At 43.0% G+C, this 17,197-nt stretch overlaps 1 protein-coding gene across 17 annotated transcripts in view; it reads left to right on the forward strand.

Annotated features, from left to right (window-relative positions):
- PCBP3 (poly(rC) binding protein 3) overlaps nt 1-17,197 on the forward strand; it is a 238,106-nt gene that overhangs the window by 77,430 nt on the left and 143,479 nt on the right. For 12 of the 17 annotated variants that reach the window (XM_069567246.1, XM_069567253.1, XM_069567307.1 and 9 more), the window contains exon 2: nt 12,226-12,262. The exons of the other annotated variants lie outside the window; for them this stretch is intronic. The gene's annotated coding sequence lies outside the window, so the exon portion shown is untranslated. The remainder of the gene's footprint in view (nt 1-12,225; nt 12,263-17,197) is intronic. 17 annotated transcript variants of the gene reach the window in all.

A 17,197-nucleotide genomic window follows, 5' to 3' on the forward strand; every position in this document is an offset into this window, starting at 1 on the left:
GCACCACAGTTCAAAAGCATCAAATCTTTGGTGCTCAGCTTTCTTTACAGTCCAACTCTCACATCCATATATGACTATTGGAAAAACCATCGTTTGTCTATATGGACCTTTGTCAGTAAAGTATTGTCTCTGCTTTTTAATATGCTGTCTAGGTTGGTCAGGTTGATTATATTGCTGGTTATTGCTGTCAAATTGATTATAGTCTTTGCAGTCAAAGATGGAGAAGCTCTATACAGTCAGTAAAAACAAGACCAGGAGCTGACTGTGGCTCAGATCATGAACTCCTTATTGCCAAATTTAGACTTAAATTGAAGAAAGTAGGGAAAATCACTAGACCATTCTGACCTAAATCAAGTCCCTTATGATTGTATAATGAATGACAAATAGATTCAAGGGATGAGATCGGATAGAGTGCCTGAAGAACTGTGGATGGCGGTTTGTGACATTGCACAGGACCATCAAGACCATCCACAAGAAAGATAAATGCAAAAAGGGAAAATGGTTGTCTGAGGAGTGCTTACAAATAGGTGAGAAAAGAAGAGAAGCAAAAGTCAAAAGAGAAAAGGAAAGATATACCAACTTGAATGCAAACTTCCAAAGAATAGCAAGAAGAGATAAGAAAGCCTTCCTCAGTGATCAGTGCAAAGAAATAGAGGAAAGCAATAGAATGGGAAAGATTAGAGATCTCTTCAAGAAAATTAGAGATACCAAGGGAACATTTCATGCAAAGATGGGCTCAATAAAGGACAGAAATGGTATGGACCTAACAGAAGCAGAAGATATTAAGAAGAGGTGGCAAGAATGCACAGAAGAACTATACCAAAAAGATCTTCATGATCCAGATAACCACAATGGTGTGTTCACTCACCTAGAGCCAGACATCCTGGAATGCAAAGTCAAATGGGCCTTAGGAAGCATCACTACCAACAAACCTAGTGGAAGTGATGGAATTCCAGTTGAGCTATTTCAAATCCTAAAAGATGATGCTGTGAAAGTGCTGCACTCAATATGTGAGCAAATTTGGAAAACTCAGCAGTGGCCGCAGGATTGGAAAAGGTCAGTTTTTATTCTAATCCCAAAGAAGGGCAATGCCAAAGCATGTACAAACTATGTTCAAACTAATGCCAAAGCACAGTTCAAAAGCATCAGTTCTTCGGCACTCAGCGTTCCAATTCAGATTCCTTTTGATTTCTTTTTCTTGTCTGACTGTGGTTACGACTTCCAATGCTATGTTGAATAAAAGTGGTGAGAGTGGGAATCTTGTCTTGTTCCTAATCTTAGAGGAAATGGTTTCAGCTTTTCATTGTTGAATATGATGTTAGTTGTTGGTTTGTCATATAGGACTTTTATTATTTTGAGGTGTTCCCTCTCTACTTTGTAGAGAGCTTTTATCATAATTGGATATTTAGATCTGTTAAAAGCTTTTCCTGCATCTATTGAGATGATCATGTGATTCTTATTCTTCAATTTAGTAATGTGTTGTATCACATTAATTGGCTGTGGATATTAACCCATCTATCCCTGGGGTGTATCATACCACTTGATCGTGGTGTATGATCCATTTAATGCATTGTTGAATTTGGTTTGCTAGTATTTTGTTGAGGATTTTTTTAATCTGTATTCATCAGTGATATTGGCCTGTGATTTTCTTTTTTTGGTGATATCTTTTTCTGGTTTTGGTGTCAGGGTGATAATGGCCTCACTGAATGAGTTTGGAAGTGTTCCTCCCTTTGCAGTTTTTTTGGAATCAGTTGAGAAGGATAGGTGTTAACTCTTCTCTAAATGTTTGGTAAACTCACCTGTGAAGCTGACTAGCCGAGACTTTTTTTGTTGAGAGTTTCTAAATTACTGATTCAATTTCATTACTGGTAATTGATCTGTTCATACTTTTTATTTCTTCTTGGTTCAGCCTTGGGAGATCATACATTTCTAGGAATTTGTCCATTTCTTCTAGGTTTTCCATTTTATTGGCACTTAGTTTACCATAGCAGTCTCTTGTGATCTTTTTTATTTCGGTGGTGTTAGTTGTATGTAACTTCTCTAGTTTCATTTCTGATCTTACATGTTTGGGCTCTTCTCTTTTTTTTTCCTTGATGAGTCTGTCTAAAGGTTTATCAGTTATGTTTACCTTTTCAAAGCACCAGCTCTTAGTTTCATTTATCCTTCATCTTTTCTGTTTTTTTTTTTTTTAGTCTCTACTTCATTTATGTCTGCCCCAAGCTTTATTATTTCTTTCTTTCTAATAGCTTTGAATTATATGTGTTCTTTTTCTACTTCCTTTAGGTATAAGATTAGGTTGTTTATTTCAGATTTTTCTTGCTTCTTGGGGTAAATTTGTATTGCTATAAATGTCTCTCTTCTAGATTCTTCCATTGAAATGTCTGTATATCATCTATATATATAGATAGAGATGATATAGTATATAGTATACACTATAGTGTGTAGTATAGTATATCTATAGTATAGTATAGTATATCATCTATATCTATCTTTATTCAGAGATAGTTATTATCTATATCTATCTCTATAGATGAGATAGATATATTTCTATATACTATATCATCTATGTCTATCTCTATTCAGATTTTGTATTTTTTTTTCTTGAGTCACTTGTCAATTTCAGGCTCTATGCTACCTCCTGGCTCAGTCATGGAAACAAAAAGAAACAGCAAAGGATGTTTTTTCCTTTTGTGGAAAGTAGTGTTAGAAGCTAAAATCTTGACTCTGGAGCTGCACCTGGGTGTTTGTGGTAGCCCTCAGTTCACATTGATTCCATCCCAGTTCAATTCAGTTATTACTAGGTTATTAAAAATGTTTAATTCTAATATTAAAAACATGATTTTCATATTTTCTACAGTAGATTTACTTAAACTTGTTGAATCTTTGGCCATAAATTAGTTATGTGTCCTTTTTATAATCCTCACGAATTTCATCAACTCTCATCTAGTTGCTTTGCTGGTGATTATTGAGCAGGTGGTTTACAAAAGGAGCACAGATACCAACAACCATGAAAAGGTGTCAGGCCTCCGTATTAGTGGACAAATGCATGCACCTCATTCTCTGACCCTCTTGCTGGCGTATATGTTGAGAAGGTTTATACAAAGGAGTTTTGGCAAGGAATCACAGAGATCAGACTCTGAGACATCACTGTTTTGTGTCTCAGAAAGTGACTGAAGGGAGACAAGTTTCTGGAGAGCTCTTTGTCCTTGTGTATCACAAGCTTTAAAAACATCAGGCACTTGTCTTAAAATTCTACTCTTAAGAACTTATCTTCAACAGTCAGATAAGCATTACATTTATGTACAGAGGATGTTTATTACATCATTAATTTACGTAAATAACAAATTGGAAGCACCCCAAATACCCAATAATAGATGATTTAGTAAATCAGTTATTGGACTTATACACACAATGGACTATTAGGCAGCAATTAGTGTTTATAGGAATGATTCATAACATGGAAAAATAAGCCCAGAATATGAAGTCAAAACACAGGTAAAAACAGCATATTTGACAAAAAATAAAAGTGTATGTGTGTTTGTGTGCGTATTTTAAAGGCCTCAAGGAGGTATAACCAAAGGGTTATATTGTCTGTTTCTGAGAACTGGGATTATTGCTAAAACCTGTTTTCATACATTTCTGAATTTTCTGAAGTGAACATACATTGCTTTTATACTCATAGGAGAAACTATATATATATAATCCTTTTGTTTTTGGCTGTGCTAGGTGAAGATTGCAGTGTGCAGGCTCTCTAGTTGTGGCATGAGGCTTAGTTTCCCCATGGCATATGGGATCTTAGTTCCCCAGCCAGGGATCCAACCCATATCCCCTGCACTGGGGACACTGGACCACCAGGGAAGTCCTTTTTTTTTTTTTTTAAATTAGAGAAGAATTATGCGAAAATTAGCCTGACCTTTGATATACAGAAACATTGTTCTAGGCATAAAAGCAGCACAGTAATTTCAAATAATAGATGTTTGATTTTCATAGACATATTTCTTTGAATTTCAATAAACAGCTGTTGTTTAGTCACTCAGTCATGTCCAACTCTTTTGTGACCCCATGAACTGCAGTGTGCCAGGATCCTATGTCCATGGGATTTCACAGGCAAGACTGCTGGAGTGAGTTGCCATTTCCTTCTCCAGGGGATCTTCCAGATGCAGGGACTGAACCCACGTCTCCTACACTAACAAGAGGATTCTTATTGCCGAGCCACTAGGAAGCCCCTCAATGAACAGTTTAAAAGCTAAAACAAGCTGTTGTGAACATTTTCTGCAACTATTACAGACACATGTATTATATTGTTCTGAAAGCATATATATTCTGCCTCATTTAAAAATACATGAATGTTACAGTGAGAAACTACCAGAAGAAAATACCCTCTACTGCTGTCATTGCTTTTGTTTGGAAATTGGAGATGCTTTTAAATGTTGGGTTGGCCAGATGTTCATTCAGGATGTTATGGAAAAACCTGAATGAACATTTTGGCCAACCCAATGTATTTCTTGTGCTTTTCTGCACTTCCTAAGTTTTCTACACAGAGAGCAAGCATGTGTCCTGCAAGGATCTGCAGTCATTGTTGTAAAGAGCAGGGCTGGGCATACGGCTTCTGTCCCCACCAGGACTTGCTGTTGCCTGGCATGTGCTCTCCCGGGAGGTCCAGGGTAGGGGCCTGCAGAACTAACTTTCTACCACTGATTGAAGTGCTTATATCTGGGGAGTTGTCTAGAAAGTCTAGTGGATGTGTTTTAGGTAACTTCAATACCTTGGTGAGAGGCCAAGCAGATTTCTTGGGTCTGATTCTGGTAGTGAGAGTGACCCACTCAAAAAAATGAGATAGTAAAAATTGCAGTTTGAAATTTTAATTTAATAAGTCCATGTGCTGAGAGTGAAACAAAATCCTTTTATAAATTCTTGCTTGTTGGTAGTGAGTGAAGTCCATCAAGATAACTTAAAAAGACTGAAATGTGGTTGTGCACATCTATATTTACATACATTGAGTGTGATCTATCGTAAATAGGAAAATAAAACAAAAATTATCTGGGGACGTGCGTGGGTGCTGTGAGCATAACACTGACCTTCTAAGCAGAGGAAATTTGCAATCAAGGGTATGTGGACAAGGTGAAAATATGCTCTCCCAGGCAAGGGAGTGTGCCTGGCATGGCATGCAGGACAATGCTGGGCTAGAGGTCAGGTGAGGGCCTTTTGGGGTCTTGGCTTCTGGTTCCTTGGTGATCATGTCACCAGCATGCATTGGCCTCGAGATGCTATTTTTTGAGGTGGAGGAGTAAAGAAGTTCAACCCCCTGCCTCCTCCTTCTCTTTTCTGCTGAGACCATCACCAGGAGTGTAATTACTTGGACACAGTAATTGCACTGGTAGATTCTATGATAGAAATGGCGCTGAGTCATCCTTGCCCGTCCTCCCCCTGGAAGCTCTTTTAAACTCTAGTTACCCTGTCTTCATGTTGGCACTGCAGGGTTCTGAATGTGCTCTGTTGGAGGGGGTGAGTTAAGGAGACACTCCATCCCCCAAACTGGGAGAATTTAGTCCACTAGAAGTCATATCTTTGCTACGGCCGATTTAGTTTTGGGCAAAAGCAGTGCATTTGCTCTTCTTCCTTTATTGAGATCTCTCTTGGTGTGAGTTCCCATTTAGCAAAAATGGGAACCATGAACAGATTCCTAGGATCTGCAGTTCCAAGAGCGTCCCACTGTGAAACCACCAGCATTACCAGAGTCATCATCAGTGGAGAAAGAGTCTTTGTGGCTATAGACCGGGTGGGCTCACTTGGGGCAGTGTAGTCCTCCTGAGGGGGGAAAGTGTGGCCAGAGCTGCCCGAATGCAGTGCTCTTGACCCAGGCCCCTGCTGTATGCCCACCCTACGCACCCCCACAGGGCCCCGTGCTTCCCTGTCCTGTGTTTCGCAAGCTGCTGGGAGCTCCTTATCCACGCTGGGCTGCCTGTCCCTGGTGCACTGTCTCCCTCTGGGAGGCTGGTCTCTGTTCCACTTCTTTCACTTTGGCATTCAAGATTTGGAAGAGTGTCTCCATGTGACCTGCACGCGTGCTCTGCTCCCGTGCTGCGTTCTGGCTGGTCTGGCTGCTGTGCTTTCCTCTTTTCTCACCAGCCCATCTTTCTGTCTCCTTATTTGCCATCCACATACTTTCTCTGGTGAAGGAATAGATCAAATATTTTGCCTATTTAAAAAATTAGGTTGTTTTCTTATTGAGTTTGAGAGTTCTTTGTATATTCTGGGTACAGTCCCTAATGGAGTACGTTTTGCAAATATTTTCTCCTAGTTTGTAGCTTGACTTCTCATTTTTATGTCTATTTTGAAAATCAAAGGTTTGACATTTTCATGACATCCCACTGATCAGTTTTTTTCTTTTTATAAAAGACAACATGTTTTTTTGTATCATACTCATGAATATTTTGTAAAACTGGAGATCTGTTTTTATTCTTATTTCTCTTATTCTTTCCTTTGGCTTTTCTTAGCTTTATATTGTGGCTATTATATCTAAGTCTATGATATATTTTGAATTAATTTTATATCCATAGGACTGGAAAAGGTCAGTTTTCATTCCAGTCCCAAAGAAGGGCAATGCCAAAGAATGTTCAAACATCATAGAGAAAGCAAGGGAATTCCAGAAAAACATCTACTTCTGCTTCATTGACTACGCTAAAGCCTTTGACTGTGTGGATCACAACAAACTGCTTTAAGAGATGGGAATACCAGATGACCTTATCTGCCTGTTTAGCCTGCTTTCACTTTGATTGAAATCACGTTGAATTGATAGATGAGTTTGGTGCAGTTGACATTCTGTGGGATAGAAGTGTTGAGAGGGGACATACTTGCTTTGTCCTTGATCTTAGAGGAAAGAGTTCAGTCTTTTACCCATATGTGTGATGTTATGTGTAGGTTTTTACTGGAGGTCCTTTATCAGGTTCATAAAGTGCTCTTATTCCAAATTTGCTGAGGATTTTTTTTTCATGAGTGGTATTGAATTTTGTCAAATGCTTTTTCTGTCTGCATCTTTGAAGTCATGTATAGTTTTTCTTTTTTTCTGTTTATATGGTCCATAAACAATTTCAGGCATACCTCTGAGATACTGTGAGTTTGATTTCAGACCAGAGCTATAAAGTAAATATTGAAATAAAGAGTTGCATGAATTTTTTTGTTTCCCTGTGTATATATGTTATGTTTACAGTATGTTGTTGTTGTTCAGTTGCCTAGTCATGTCTGACTCTTTGTGACCCCATGGACTGCAGCATGCCAGGCCTCCCTGTCTCTCACCATCTCCCGAAGTTTGCCCAAGTTCATGTCCATTGCATCAGTGATGCCATCCAGCCATCTCATCCTCTGATGTCCCCTTCTCCTTCTGCCCTCAATCTTTCCCAGCATCAGGGACTTTTCCAATGAGTGAGCTGTTCGCATCAGATGACCAAAATACTGGAACTTCAGCTTACTGAATGTTTACACTGTGCTCTAGTCTATTATGTGTGCAATAGCATCATGTCTAGAAAACAATGTGCACCTTAATTTGAAAATATTTTATTGCTCAAAAATGCTAATCATCATCTGAGCCTTTAGCAAGTGGTTACCTTTGTCCTGGTGGAGGGTTTGAAATCTTGCCTGAGTTACCAGAATGCAACACCGACACACGAAGTGAGCAAACACTGCCAGAAAAAATGCCGCTGATAGGCTTACTCGATGCAGGGTCGCACAAGCTTTCAATTAGTTAAGAAAAAACAGAGCCAAACCAATATCTGAAGCACAGTAAAATGAAGTGCCTGTACATTGGTTTTTTTTTGTTTTTGTGTGTGTGTGTGTGTGGTTTTTTTTGGTATAGAATCAGTTGCTTTTCTAGATAGAAATCCACTTTCTTATGGTATATTTTTTATATTGTATGATTACATATGTTAAATGTAAGAGTTTTTCATCTATATGTACGAGGAATACTGGTTTACTTATAGTGTCTTTTTTTTTTTTTTTTGATTTTGGTATCAAGTTAACTCTTGCCTAACAGAAGGATTTGTCTAGTGGTTCCTTACTTTCCATCTTCAGGACAAGTTAGTAAGAAACTTCTATTATTTCTTCCTTGAGTATTTCTTCCATTGAAGCCATCTGGATTGGCTCTTTTATTGGTAGGAAGATTTTTACCTTGAATACTTATAGAGTTATCTGATTTTTCTTGAGTGAGTTTTGATAGCTTTATTTTTCTAAGAATTCCATTTAAGCTGTTAAATGTATTGGCATGCAATAGTTTCTCACATTCCCTTATTATATTTATTTTCTTTTTACTGAAGTGAAATTCATGTCATGCATAATTGATCATTAGAAAGTGTGCAATTCAGTGAATTCAGCGGTGTCGAGCAGCCACCACCCAATCTTAGACTTTTCAAAGTCAGACTTTTTCACCACCCCAGAGAAATATCACATCCCCATTAAGTAATTACTCTCCATATTCCTTGTTCCCCATAACCTGGAAACTGCTAATTCTCTTTCTATCTCTATGGATTTACCTATTCAATACAATACCTATTGTATTTCCTATAAATGGAATTATACAGTATGTGACCTCTGTGATTGAGCATAATGTTTTCAAAGTTCATCTGAGTTGTAGCATGTATCAGCACTTCACTGCTTTTTATGGCCACATTCCATTGTTTGGACATATTAATATTAGTTTATTCATGTGTTGATGGACATTTTGACTATTGTGAATAATGATGCTTTGAACAAGTGTCTGTTTGATTCTCTCTTTTAGTTCTTTTGGATATATACCTAAGAATAGAATGGCCAAGTCATATGATAATTCTGTGTTTTACTTTTTGAGGAACTGGTAAACTGTTTTCCATATAGGCTGCACAATTTTACATTCTCACCAGTGATATGTGAAGGTGGTTGTTTCTCTAGGTCCTCCCCAACACTTGGGTGTATATTGGTTTGTTATTGCATAGAGTGCTCTATAAATGCCAGTTATGTGATGTTGGGCGATAGTGTTGTTGTTCCTATATCTCTTACTAATCTTCTGTCTAGTTGTTTTGATCCCTTTATTATTATGTAATGCCTTTTTTTTTTCACTTCTGACAATATTCTTTGCACTGAAACCTCATTTTTCTGATGTTGATATAGCCATTCCAACTTCCTTTTGATTAGGATTAGAGTGGTACATCTTTTTCCATCCCTTTTATTTTAATCTGTATATTTAATTTAATCTGTTTATTTAATTTGTATATTTATTTTTAAAGTGGGTTTCTTACAAATATTGTAGTGAGGTCCTGTTTTTTTTAATCCAATCTTAAAAATTTCTGTATTTTAACTAGGTTGTTTTAGACCATTTATACATAACAAGGGCCTTCCCAGGTAGTGCTAGTGGTAAGGAACCCGCCTGCCAGTGCAGGAGATATAAAAGATGCAGGTTCGATCCTTGGGTCAGGAAGATCCCTGGAGGAGGTCACGGCAACCCACTCCAGTATTCTTGCCAGGAGAATCCCATTGACAGAGGAGCCTGGTGGGCTATAGTGCATAGGGTCACAAAGAATTGGACATGGCTGAAATGACTTAGCACATACTTTATATGACTATTGATATGATTGAACTTAAATTTATAATTTTGCCATTGGTTTTCTATTGGTCCCATGTACCATTAGGTCCTCTTGTCCTCTTTTTCTTTTGACTCATTTTGTGTCAAGTACTATTTATTATGAATTGTGTCATCTTTACTAGCTTATTAGCTATATCACTACTTCATTTTTATTAGTTTCTTTGGGGTTCATTGTGTATATCCTTAACTTATCACTGTCTGTCTTCAAATAATACACTAGTTCACTTATAGTATAAAACCCAACAGCAATATACTTCCTTTTCACTTCTCCTGACCTTTATGTTACTGTGTCATGATACTTTTACTTCTACACTGCTCTAAACCACACAATACATTGTCATTATTTTTGCTTTATATAGTCCATTATCTTTTAAAACAATCTTATAAATTAAGAAGAAAGCCTCTTATATTTATTCATGAATTTTGTTCCCAGTGCTTTGTATTTCTTTTTGTAGATCTAGATTTTCTTCTGATATAATTTTTCTTTTGTATCATGGACTTACTTTAATATTACTTGTAGTCCAGAAGTGTTGGTGATGAATTATTTTAGCTTTTGTTTATTGGGAAAAAAATCTTCATTTTGCTTTTGTATTTGAAAGTTATTTTCACTGTTTATAGTTTTTCAAGTTGGTAGCTTTTTCCTTCATTACTTTGAGATGTTATTTCATTGACTTCTGGCTTGCATTGTTTCTGGGAAGTCCTTGTCCACCATGTCTGTGTTCCTCTGAACATATGTTTTTTTTTTCCTCTGGTTACTTTGAAGATTTTCTCTTTGGGTAAGTCAATTACAATATACCTTGAACCTTGATTTTATTCCCTTCATGTTGTCTTCTGCTTGGGGATTGTTGACCTTGAATTTATGGATTCATAATTTTCATCAATTTTTGAAAAAAAAGTCATTATATCTTTAAATACATTTTGTTCCATCCTGTTCTCCACCCCCGCCCCAAGTGTTCAATTACACAAATATTTCTGTGTTTTTAGGGAAGAGGGAATCTTTCCCTGTGTTTCATTTTAGATCATTTCTGTCTTCACAGATTGTTTTGTCTGCTCACTGACTAATCTTTCCTTTCCTAGTGTCTAATGTGATGTTAATGCCATCTAGTGTATTTTTCATTTCAGACGTTATTTTTCATCTCTATGTGTTTAATTTGGGTCTTTTAAAAAATGCTTTTCATGTCTCTCCTACACGCTATGCTTTCCTCTATCTTCTTGAACATGTACAATGTGTTTATAGTAGCTGTTTTAGGGACTGCATGTGCTAATTATTTCCTGGGTAATTTCTGGTTCCTTTTCTTATTGATCAACTGTCCTCCATATGAGATATATCCTCATGCTTCTTTGCATCCCTGGTATTTTTTAAATGAACAAAAGACATCATGATTGTATGTTGTTGGGTTATGCATTCTTTTAATTACTTTAGATTTTCCTCTTGAAATGGACTCATTGCTTGGAAAGTTTAGCCCCCATCTATGGGATCGCACAGACATGACTGAAGCGACTTAGCAGCAGCAGCAGCAGCAGGCAGCACCTAGTCGTCTGTGCTCTCCTAAGTGCCCGGCCCAGTGGTCCCTGTGTCGTAGGTTCCCTAGTCCAGTTGGTGGGAGTGAGGTCCACTCCTGAGCCTGCGCCAGTGATGGTGACACTTTGTCCTGCTTCTTGCTGTCACGTGTTCCCTGGCCTCAGTCACACGGGTTGACTAGTGTCCTGGCTAAAAGTCAAGCGCACCCCCACTGGTCTCCAGTGCACGTCTTAGCTCTCTCCTTTCTGGTCTTCCACCCTGCTGGTTCTCGCTGCCATCGCCTCCTTGAGCCTCAGCTGTTTCCTCACCTCAAGACTCCCCTGATTCTGCCTGGGTCCCCCTTCTGGCGCCGTGGCCTTGAAACCTTCCCTACTGTCATCTGCGCAGCCAGCACGCCTCCCATGTGTTTCCCCCTCAGGCTCCTTGTCTGTGCTGCCTGTTGTCCCACCGCTGAGCACCTTTGTCTCATGTCTTCTGTTTCTTCATTGTTTGAGGCTGGAGAGTCCACCTGGTTCCTCCTCGCTGTCATGCCAGAAGTGGATGTCTCCTGAGTTCCCCTGGCCTTCAGTCCTCCCTGGATCAATGTCCCAGGGCTCCTAGAGGAGGCCCGGGCAGAGCTGTTTACCTGCCGGGGAGTCTGCACAGGCTGGGCTCCAAGGTCCTGCTCCAAGGCACAGCGTTCTTCAACTTGGAGCTGAAACCATGTGGGTGGGGGTTGTGGTGGGGGGTCCTATCTACATCTCACTGTGCTCTTCTCCTTGCTGCTCGCCACAGACCTCAAGGGCTGTAGGAGTCAGTGCCACCCAGACTTCCACCAGGGTTAGGACTGTGGGCTAGGGTTCAGGGGAGACCACGCTCTGAGTGGTTACTGGTGTCTTTCAAGTTCCAGACTCAGTTTAGAATCCAACCATCTTTCACGGAATTCTTTTTCCTGGAGACTATCTTTGGCCTTCTAAATAACTGACTCATGGCTACATTCTTTTAAAACATTTATTTAGTTTGATAAAATTTGATATCTAAGATGATGGAGCATTCTTTGGGTTATTTTCTACTATGATTTCCAGTTATAATAATTTTTTTAACCTGTTTACAGGGCTGCCTACAGAGGGAAGCTCCTCACATGGTTCCATGTAAGTAGCACTTCTTGTGATGCCTTTGGAGAGGTATGTCTTTAAACTGAGTGATTCTTTCCACATCAGTTGAGCTGTGAAGTCTTGCTTACATACGAAGCCATGTGTCTTGCTGACTCTCCTTGTGGCCTGGCCTCAAGTCACACGAGGGCCCCATCACAGGTCAGGCACAGCGCCCTGTCAGCGGTGTTTCATTTCCCTCTGGTTTCTGGAGAACCAGTATGTAAAAAGAGGTAGTTTCCTCCTTTCCTAAAAACCTTCTTCAGAGTCACCCTGACTACACTGTCCAGCAGGGGCCTGAGAACCAGTTGTTAGCCTGGGCCAAGCAGACAGCGCCTTCGTCCCAGGTTCCAGCAGTGACCAGTGTGCACTGTGGCTGTCATGGTGTCATGTCCAGGCCCCAAGGACGCCTCTTTGTGGCTGTGACTCCAGTTTTGCAAAACTACCTTGAAAGGATTCCTTTTAGATATATCCTTAAGATGCCTTCATTTTTCTAAAAGTTTTCAGTGGCCTTGCTGGGAGGCTGCTGTGGTCATGCTGGCGGCTGCTCTGTGCCCCTTCTGCTCCTCCGAGCCCCTTGCCCTGCCCTGTGGGGGTGGTGCTGTCCTTCTGTTCACTTTCCAAGGCTTGGGAGGCAACATCACTGGTCACTGTGCTTGTTGGTGGTGAGATGGGGCTATGAGGTGAAGCCTCTGACCTCATGAGCTCACATCCACTCATATCCAGCGATGGCAGGATAACTGGGAGCTGCCTTGATGACAGAATGTGGGCTCCAAACTTGTTATCTGCCTTTTCCGGTGACCTTCACCACAGCTCCGAGTGGTCCTGAGCTCACCCGATCCGGATCAGAGAGCGCTAGAGGGTCACTGTGACCTTCCGGGGCCTGTCGCCAGCAGCCCCCTCGGGAGATGTGAGAGACACGGGCAAGGAGTCAAAGAGCACGTGCACACGGGGGCTTTGGGCTGGTGGGTAACCAGATGAGCAATATCTGAGGAGAAAAGTTCTTAGGTTACAGATTGCTTGAGCAAAGACCTTGATGCATTTGTTCAGCAAATATTGACAGAATGCTTGTGATGGGCTGGGCATGCTTCTGGAATCACAGCCTTCTTTATTACATTCTCGTGGGGCCTATAAAACATATAAGTAAGAAGTGTGCCGGGTGGTGACGCTTGCTGGGGATGAACAGAGAAGAAAGAACTGGAGTCTGGAGGCACTGATGGGTGGTCAGTATAGCCCTGGGAAGAAGCATCTGAGCAGAGCCTTGGAGGAGGCGTCAGAGCCGGCCCTGTGGGTGGTGGAGGGGGAAGGGCTCCAGGCCTAAGGGAGCGTGAAGGGGCGGGGCCTGGGAGGAGGGCGGGGCAGACACATCTCTGTCCTTGACAGCTGTGCTGCTGAGCGTGGGAGCAGGGAGCTGGGTGGTCTTTTTTCCTCTGTGTGTTGAATTGTTTCAGACTAAAGCTGTTATAATACCTGGTTCTTAGAGGACATCCAGATCCCTGCTGGCATGGGACCAACTTTGTAATTGTGCAAATCTGGATCTAATTTTCACAGAAATCTCCAAGGAAAGGCTTGTGGAACTCAGGCATATAAACAGCACCGTGTGTGTGGTGGGCCTCTCTCCCCTGGACTTTGCTGTTGCCCACATATCCACCCCGGCATGCAGGAAACGTGGGTTCAGACCCGGCCACCAGTTCTGGACACAGCAGCACGCTTGGGTGGGGCGAGCTGGCCAGGCACCTCCCTGTCCGCGTGTGCACAGCCCGTGGGCTGAGTGTGGGCGCTGAGGACGCCAGCACCCCGGCAGGACGGTGGCTCCAGGGACTGTGGCTTATTTGGGGGCTCCCCTGAGGCTTGGCTAAGGCAAGGCGCAGGCTTTTCATAGGGCACCTGTCCCTCTTCTGCAGGTAGGGAGGGAGCCGTTAGGAGCTCTGAGCTAGTTGGAACAGATATGTCTATCTCTGGTGAAGCCGCCTGCGTCTTCCTGTGGGATCCAGGGGGCTGACGAGCCAGAACGGAGCTCATCTGCCCCGGATGTTTCCCAGGGGACGGTGGTCCAGGAAGAATGCAGTTTTCCATTTGCACGTCTTCCGAGAACTTAGTGCCTTGGAGCAGCTGCAGATGGGCCTTTCCCCGTCTCCGTGCGCTTGTGCTCAGACCCCGCTGGGCCCCTGACCCGCTTTGTTCCACAGGCACTTGGCTCCCCGCCGGGCTGGAGACTGCCATTGAACATGCTGCTGCTGCTACTGCTGCTAAGTCGCTTCAGTCGTGTCCGACTCTGTGCGACCCCATAGACGGCAGCCCACCAGGCTCCCCTGTCCCTGGGATTCTCCAGGCAAGAACACTGGAGTGGGTTGCCATTTCCTTCTCCAATGCATGAAAGTGAAAAGTGAAAGTGAAGTCACTCAGTCATGTCCGACTCTAGCGACCCTATGGACTGCAGCCTACCAGGCTCCTCCGTCCATGGGATTTTCCAGGCAAAAGGAATTCCTTAAATTCCTTTTAATTCCAAAAATTCCTTAAAAGGAATTAAGGAAGCATAATCACGAACGTTTGGTGACGTTTTATTCACTCTAGTCTTTTATTCTTCATGATACTGAGAATGATTATTTGCTGTCAAACTCGTCCGCGCCCCTCTCCCCGCATTAAATTGACTACCTTCACTACACAATTGGAAAATATGGAAAAGAACTTTAAAACTCACAAACAGTGAATGCAGGCAGAGCCCTGCCACGGGACTCCTCCATCAGGGCCTCCCCCCACTCCATGTCCTTCTTGGTGACCCCTCCGCCTTCAGCCTATGGTTAACGGGGCAGCCCTGTACACAGACACCCGGTCCTTCTTGTCGTCCTCTGTCCTGCTGCTGCCGGGGACCAAACGGCCCTAAGACTGATCAAGGACCTTACCCCGCTCTGACCCCTAGGAGGTTTGCTTTTATCTGTGACCCTTATTGTGCTTCCAACCTTTCTTCTTCGGCCTTCTCCTGTCATCAGCTTGCAGCCTCAGGAAGAAAAGCAGATGTAAGAAGGCGGTGGAAAGCCTGTTTAAGACTCGGCCCCTCCCACGATGGGACGCACCCCTTCCCCACCCTGGCTGAAGGCTGGAGGGTGAAGCAGTGGCCAGGGGCATGCAGAACAGACGGTCCTAAGCAGGAAGTATGGTCACACTTAAGTGGGTTATGGAGCCAGTGACCCCAGTCCCTGCTCTGTTGGCCCCTGGAACAGCAGGAACCTGGGGTGGGCTTTTGGGAGCAGGCAGGGCTTTTCCTCTAGCTCAGTCAGTAAAGAGGTAAAGAACCTGCCTGCAATGCAGGAGACTCGGGTTTGATCCCTGGGTAGGGAAGATTCCCTGGAGAAGGAAATGGCAACCCACTCCAGTATTCTTGCTTGGAGAATCTGATGGACAGAGGAGCCTGGTGGGCTACAGTCCATGGTGTTGCTAAGAGTTGGACATGACTGAGCGACTTCACTTTCACTTTTCACTTTCATGCATTGGAGAAGGAAATGGCAACCCACTCTAGTGTTCTTGCCTTGAGAATCCCAGGGACAGGGGAGCCTGGTGGGCTGCTGTCTATGGGGTAGCACAGAGTTGGACTCGACTGAAGCGACTTAGCAGTAGCAGCTAGCGACTATAGGTATGTGTGTATGTAAGGGGACACCTTAGGGCTCTGCTGTTCGGATGGAGGAGCAGAAAGATGGGACTCCTGAAGGAGCTGGCGGGCTGTTCCCTGCTGTATTTGAGGGGTCGGATGGCCACAGATCCCTGGCAAGAGTCTGGAGGTGAATCAACAATAAGTACACAGAAAATTATGGGAGGCTGTCCTTTACTCCAGGACTCGCATGTACAGGAGGGAGGTGCAGTGTGAGGAGTGAACTGCCTGTGGTCCCTGCTGGGTGGTGGACAGAGGTGTAACACTTAGAGGGATAGGGGAGAGGGAGGGGTGGAGGCAGCTAGTGGATGACACACAAGATCTTGGAGTCAAGAAGAGCCATACAAACTGATCGTAAGAACTGGGGAGAGAAATAGCAAGAGGGTAAAAGATAAAGGAGCAGGAGCCTATGGGGCCAAGGTGGGGAGACGGCAGGCAACACTCAACCTGCAGCTCTGTGGAGCTCTACCTTTCGAAACTAGGTACATTTGTAATTTTGTTAAAAATAAAACGTAAAGGGTTGTACAGCAAATACTGTTTCACACACACACACACACACACACACACACACACACACACACAAACAACAAAAGCAGCCTTCTACCCGGATCAGCCTCTGCTTCTGCTGGGGCCAAGCGCCACGGCCATCTGGCCCTCCCAGCAGGACTGTGTCTCTGCTCCATCACGTGGCCTCTGCCTTGCTGAGTCTGGTGGAAAGTCTTTCTCCTCGGGGAGCTGAGCACTGCGGCTTCTTACGTTGTATTCTTTCACAGGCTCCATGACCCTGTGCCCTCTCGGTCTTGCATGTTTGTTGGGTGTCGCTGCCTCCTCCCCCCATGCGTGACTGTCACAGCATCTTGGTGCTCAGAGGGGACCCTGCTGGTGGCGGTGCTCCGGGACTGCGGGGGCTGAGCCTCTACTGAGACAGTCTGCTCTATTTCACTCCAGGCTTCGCCTCTGGGATTAAGTGGCATGCACATTTCTGTGCCCTGCTTTCAATCGGAGTGGTATACCACAAAATGTTCCAAGTTACCATTTGAAAACGTTATTTTTAAAAAGTTGTGCAGTTTCCACTGTAGGGATATAGGTATTATTCTGTTAAATCACTCCCTTTCTGTTCAGAGTGTTTGGACTGTTTGCGGATCCATCGCTAGAGCTAGTAGTCATGAGGTGGACATCCTGTGCATCAGTCAGCACCCCTTCCCAAGGCAGTATGGCGGTGTTCATCCTTGTGCAGCCCGGGTCAGAGGAGACAAACCTTTTAGAAGGGGTGTGACGTGCTACTGCCC

The sequence above is a fragment of the Ovis canadensis genome, chromosome 1 (genome assembly GCF_042477335.2).
Source record: "Ovis canadensis isolate MfBH-ARS-UI-01 breed Bighorn chromosome 1, ARS-UI_OviCan_v2, whole genome shotgun sequence".
Lineage (NCBI taxonomy): Eukaryota > Metazoa > Chordata > Mammalia > Artiodactyla > Bovidae > Ovis > Ovis canadensis.